The 6,317-nt window shown below is 49.3% G+C and overlaps 1 long non-coding RNA gene across 1 annotated transcript; it reads right to left on the bottom strand.

Moving 5' to 3' along the window:
• Window positions 1-1,681: 1,681 nt before the first annotated feature.
• On the bottom strand, window positions 1,682-4,290 carry LOC111817699. The gene is made up of 2 exons (XR_002821834.1): window positions 4,250-4,290; window positions 1,682-1,791 (listed from the first exon to the last, which is right to left on the bottom strand). It is a non-coding gene; the product is annotated as an uncharacterized LOC111817699 (long non-coding RNA).
• Window positions 4,291-6,317: the final 2,027 nt, after the last annotated feature.

Raw genomic sequence — 6,317 nt, 5'->3', positions numbered from 1 at the left:
CACACACACACACACAGAGGGGGTTAAAAAAAAAAACCAAAAAAAAATCATCTCTGTGTGCATATTTTGTACACAAACCCTATACCAAGGGAGAGCAGTTCATTTTGTCTCCAGAGAACTGGAATGAGAACATTTTGGGCTAACTCATTTACCCCAAAAGTTGGAATTTTCAGAATTGTTCCATGAAATCATGTAATGTAGAAAAATTCAAGGAACAAGAATTTAAAGAGAAAATGTTCCCTTAAGTGCCACAGTTAGGTGCCTTTCCAAACTGTAGCACTAGACATCAAGGGATTATTCACAGAAAGAAGCAGGATTTATCATATATATATTTTGTATTTTAGGGAAGGGTCTACAGGGTGTTCAGGATCTCACTACTAGATCGAACTGGTAGTGATCCGCCTGTTTACATCCTCCCAAGAGCTGGAATTACAGGCGTGTGCCACCACACTCAATCTCAATTGCCGGCTCAGCAATCCTGGGATCCAGCCACCCCCACCCCCACCCCTGCACTTGGCAATTTAATCTACAGAGCTATTTGGCCAGCCCTAAGAAGCAGGATTTTAATGGCTCTTCCACAATGAGCTCAAGGGGTCAAACACGAGGACCCTCAGCTTGCCTGATGAAATTGGTGAGGGCTGGAGTAGACTCAGTGATAGAGCACTTGGCTAAGAAACTCAAAGCCTGGGTTCAGTTCCCAGCACTTAGAAAGACTAGGAGGAAATGAGTGGTCCAAGTTCTGATGACCTGTCCCCAAATTCTCCAACAGGCAGCAGTGATACAGGAGAAGGCTGAAGGGTTGAGCATGCCTGCAAGGACATTCTCTAGGCCCTGGTGAACCTGTCAGACCTTCAGAGCAGAGGGGTGACATGTTTGCCTTGTGTCTTAGAAAAACCCCTTTGTCTCCTACAGAGAATAGCATGAAGGAGTGGAAAATTTAAGTATAACACTGTGGCGTACCAGACAGGGAAATGCAATATTCCAGAGTCTCAACTAAAGAGCTCAAAGGAAACTATACTGCCAGACATCTTGCAGTGAATTTTTCACAGTTCTGTTCCCCTCATTTCTCCTCCCCATTTTGTTGTTCTAATGAAATTTCTTGGTACATTTTAGATATATATCATAATACATTCACCATATGGGTTCATTTATTGTTGAGTTAAGGTCCTACTAAATTGCCCAAGTGATCTCGCCCTTACGCCCTCCTGCCTCACCTAGCTGCCCACCTTGAAACAATTTTAGCAGATGTCTGATGGTAGAAAAAGACAGTGGAGGGGGGCCGGGGAGATGGCTCAGTGGAATAAGCACTTCCTTGGCAAGTGCAAAGGCCTGAGTTCAATCCCTGGTTCAGCAAAAAAAAAGAAAAAGAAAAAGACAGTGGAGAAGTGGTTGCGCTTGCCCATGTTGACCTCCAAGTCTGCCATGAGAGCAGCCACAGGACCTCAAAGGCAGCAGGCCACCCCCAGGAAGAGGATGGATTTTTTGTGTGCACATAAAATTGGAAATAGCCGAGTCCCGTGACCCACATGGGTACACATAGAAACATGCAGAGGTTACTAGACCATGGATCTCAATAAATAATACTTGCTCAAATAATATTTCAAACAATTAGCTATTATTTTTAAAAGAAATATTTATATTCAAGAGCCTCAGAACTGGCAGATGTGGCTGGAAAGATTCCTGCCTCGTCCGGCCATCAATGGGACTGAAGCACCTGCAGGGGCAGGTGGTCTTCCTATGAGAAAGGCTCCTCCTCGCGTTGAGTGGACAGGCCAGGTTTCTTCACAGTGCCTATGAATGGGATGAGAAACACTGTAGTTTGGCTCTTGGGAGGGCACCAGGGCTATGAAAGCCCATCACACCAGTGGATGGCAGGTGATCTTAGAGTCCTACAACCCTTCTCCCTGCTTCCCTCCTTCCAGGAGCATTTAGCAACCTGCTGCATGTGCCAGTCCTAGGTTCCCCCCTAAAACTTACCAGTCCCCACAGGTGACCAGCTATGCACCAGAAACCAGAAAATCTGAGAATGTTGAAAACAGTAGACAAATAAATTAGATGCTCAGAGAATGCAGAGGTGACAAAGGACCCATTTTGAAGGGAATGTGACAGATTTGGATACCCAGAGAGGAAAAGGTGCAATTCCAGCAGGGACAAGAACCAAAGGGTATTGCAGCCCTGAGCAGTGAGAAGTGAGTTGGACCGCAGATGAGCTGTGACCTCCACACTTGAGAGCCTGGCCCCCTGGGCCACAGGAGCTCTAGGCCTTGAAAAGTTCTTGTCTACACTAATAGTAAGAGTGGGATAAGCCTGGAGCAGAAAAATGTCTGAAGGTCAGGGTAAGCTGGGCTTGCTTACACATGCCTTAGGTCCTAGCACTCCAGAGCTCCAGCCAGGAGGATGTTTTTTAGTTCTAGGCCTCCCTGGGCTCCTAGTGAGTTCAAGGCCAACATCATCAACAAAGTGAGATCCTTTCTCAAAAACACAAGAGAAAGTGCTGGGTGTAGTGGTGCACACTTACAGTCCCAGCACTTGGGAGGCTGAACCAGAATTCCTACAACTTTGAGGGCTAGCCCAGGCTGCATAGTGAGTTCAAGGCTACCCTGGAATACATAGCAAAACACTTTTTCAAAAAGAAAAAAGAAACAAGAAACTAAACCACCTGCAGGTCAGGGTATAGACACCCTTCAGTAAGAATCTGCAGAAATGAGGGGCACCGGGTCAGAGATGAGTGACTGCCTAAGTCTAGATCACACAACACCAGGTGAGACAGCCAATAGAAGGGCCAAGCAGAATGCTTTCCCGCCTTGGCACAGCAGGATGGTATTACTACAGGTTCCCTAGTAGGGCAGCCTATGACATTGACAGCAGGCCTCAAGGTGTGCGGTTTAAGCATGGAGTGCATGGGGCAAGGTGAAGGACAAGGTGACCTTCAGTCTTGGCTTTGAAGGAAAAGAGAGAAAGATAAGAAGAGGGTACAAAGTTGTTGGGATAAGAAGGATTTAAAATAGAGATGTGCAGAATGACCTGCAGGGCATGTGTGACAAGAAACAGGAAAACAGAACTGCAACAGCAGAGGGAGTAACCAGGAACACCAGAAGCTCCTCAGGGTCACCCTGTTTTTGTGTCTTTGCTCCCAGATGCCTAGCACGTTCTTAGGATCTTAGGCACACACCATAAGAGCTTGTTTTGTGAACCAAGAGTAACCTAAAGGCTGAGACTCAATATGTATGTATAAAAAAGACCAAAGGCAGCGCAGTAGTACTCTTTTGCTCAAGCCCTCGCTTTGCGTGCATGGAGTGTCCATGGGTCTTTGTTTGTGGCCAGCACCTGTGAGTCTTTCCCAGCAGAAAGAACATTTTACATATGGGGACCAAGAGTGAAAAGTCAGTAGGCTATACACAAAGTTGGCCATGAACCACTGTAAAGTAGAGCACATAGGCAACTCAAGAGGGTCTTTAGGATGGGGCATTTAGGGGCCACAGGCATAAGCAGGTGACATTTGTCAGGAAATGGAGAAAAGAGAAGAAGAGAGCCAATGGAAGACAAGGTGGGAGCTCTTGAGTGTTTTAGCAGAAAAGGGTAGGCTTCCTGGCCTAGTGGCTCAGGCTTGGGATCACTGTACTCAGGAAGCTCAGGCAGGAGCTCAGCTCAGGAAGCTCACGGCTGTGAATTCAAAACCAGATTGGGCTACACAGTGAATTCAAGTCAAAACTGAAGTACACAGTGAGACCCTGTCTCAAAACAAAGAAGAGAAAAATAAAAAAGGGCAGCCTGTGGAGAGGGCTACTCCTTGAAATAGGTAAGTGAGGTGACCACAAGGAGTACATATTGGTGGACATAGCTGAGGGGAACAGGAAGGCCATCCTGTCTGTCACAGCTCACAGACTTGAAGAGAGGCACAAGAAGTGACTTCACAGTGTGGAGGGACTGGAACTTCGTGTAATGGAGGAAACTCAGGATCAACAAAGCTGGCCTGTAAAGCGGTACCCATGGGGCCCAAAGAGATACCACCTGTTTTGAGAGCCAGCCTTTCCTACCTTGCTGCTATGCTGGGTCCCCTGGCTGAGCCCAAGTCTGGCAGTGGGTAGAACTGAGTGAGTAAATGGGAGGGAGCTGACTGCCGCCCAGGCAAGGGAGAGCTTGACAGGAGGAAGCCAGTGGGAGTCAGGGAGAAGGCTGTGCTGAGGTGTCCTTCCACCCTAGAGTTGGCAAGACCCTGAGGCATAGCAGACACCCAGCAGCTACTCACCAGGAATGCCTTGCCCTGTGAGGTCCTCACACACTGTGGGCACTCTCTGCTTCCACGCAGTCCAGTTCACTTCCTCCACCCTGTGGACAATGAAGCAGCTCTAAAGGTCCAGGGAGCCAGCAGCATAGCGTACCTCGCTCTAGAGAGTCCAGGCCTCTGCACTTGTCAGTGAACTGTGCAGATGCCCTAGTAGGCACAGGGATGGTGAGAGGACAAGACTTCTCTGCCCTCCTCTGTGGACACTGGGCCACCATACTCCACCAGAAGCCTGTTCCCTCTGGGCTCTTCACAGCAGCCTGCGTTACCTAGAGCAACCAGAGAAGAGGAACCGAGATCAGGCCCCTTCTGGTGCTCTGGCTGGGAAGGCCCTCTAATGCCTGTTTATTAGCACAAAGCCCTCATTCCCTCTTCCTGCTCGACTGCTTCCCCATAACCCAGTGCTTCTAACTGGGTGGGTGTCACTGGCTTCCCTCTCCTAGCACCCAGCTGTTCCTGAGCAGGGAAGAGCCTACTCTGCATGGAAGGGCTTACACCTCCAACATCAGGCTGGAAGAATTGGAGGTTGGGGCACACCCAGGACCAACCCAAGGAGGGGTCACCACATGGGAGGAAACTTCAGTGGAAGCCACTGAGACTGTCAGATGGGCAGACCCAAGAAGTGGCCACCGCAGGCTGTGAAATTCAGTATTGCCAACCTCCCTTGCCTACAAGGATCTCCCGGCACTCCTCAGCCTTGCCTCTCCCATGACCTGACTCCTAGCAGCCATCCCCGAGCTCTGAGGAGAATGACTCTGGCCTGCACTGGGGACAGGCCCCAGGGATTCCTGGCTCAGCAAGGCCCCTGCCCACCTGGCTCACCTGAAGCACCACTGCTCATTGGGGCTTGCATCTGGCCTAGTTCCCAATGTCAGCAGAACACCTGACCGTTGCTTCTTCCTCCTGAAGCACCAGTAGCCATTTTCCATCTCCAGGACACAGATGACTTTCTAGGGACAGAGGGTGCATCAGACAGAGCAGTGCAGGAGCCTGGCTGAAGGAAGAGGCACACAGGGCAAGGGGAGCAAGAAAACACCCCCCAGAACTCTAGACCATGACTCAAAGTGCACTCCGCATGTGGACGCAGGCCAGCCCTAACATCTGATCATCTGTATGGTGTAGGGCCCTGAATCTCTGAATTTCAGTTTCCCTATTTGTAGACAGATATTGCAAGCCAAATGGTAATTGGAAGTTCAGCACACAACTAGTGCTGGACTACAACCTGCTCTTCAATCTATTCAGGCCCCAGAACTCTGCACCATCGTGGAGAGAACTTCATGGGCTCTACCTGCACGTAGGCCTGGGGCTTGTACACAGGTCCCAGGGAGTGCACTGTTTGCAGATGAGGCCAGCAAGGCTCAGAGACACAAGGACATTGCTGAAGGCTCCAAGGAGCTGGCCACCTCATCAGCCTCCCAGGGGATGCTGTCCCTGCTCCAGCTGCCCAGTAACCAGCTGATCTTTCTTTGGGCAAGACCAGCTCAGTGTTCCTGAGCTCCCAGGCTGGGCCAGCCCTAAGATTTCACACCCTGACTGCCTTCTGTACCTTAGAGGATGTTTTTGTGTGAGGAGGACAGAAATAGTGTCCCATGAGGGCAGGGAAGGGCTTTTTCTTATGCACCACCTATAACTGTGCCTGGATGATACACAGAAAGTACATAATGCCAGGCACACTGTCATGTGAATCTCTGGAGGCTGAGGCAGAAGGATTACAAATTCAAGTCTAGCCTTGGCAATTTAGTGAGTCCCTGTCTCCAAAAATGAAAACAGCACAGCACTCCTTGCCTTCAATCCCCAGTAGCCCTCTCCTGCAAGAAAAGGAAAGACTGAATAACAATAATGCCACTGTGCTGGCCCCACTCTGCTCCTGGAGTGCACTGAGACAGTGATTGAGACTGGGCATGGTGGCATGCACCTGTAATCCCAGATCTTGGGAGGCTGTAAACAGGCGGATCACTACAAGTCCAATCTAGTAGTGAGACCCTGAACACTCAACAGAACATTTCCTAAAAAAATACAAAAACAAAACAAA

Source organism: Octodon degus, unplaced genomic scaffold, assembly GCF_000260255.1.
Source record: "Octodon degus isolate 3935 unplaced genomic scaffold, OctDeg1.0 scaffold00067, whole genome shotgun sequence".
NCBI lineage: Eukaryota > Metazoa > Chordata > Mammalia > Rodentia > Octodontidae > Octodon > Octodon degus.
Note: the sequence above shows the minus strand (reverse complement) of the source record. Positions and strands in the feature narration are given on the sequence as shown.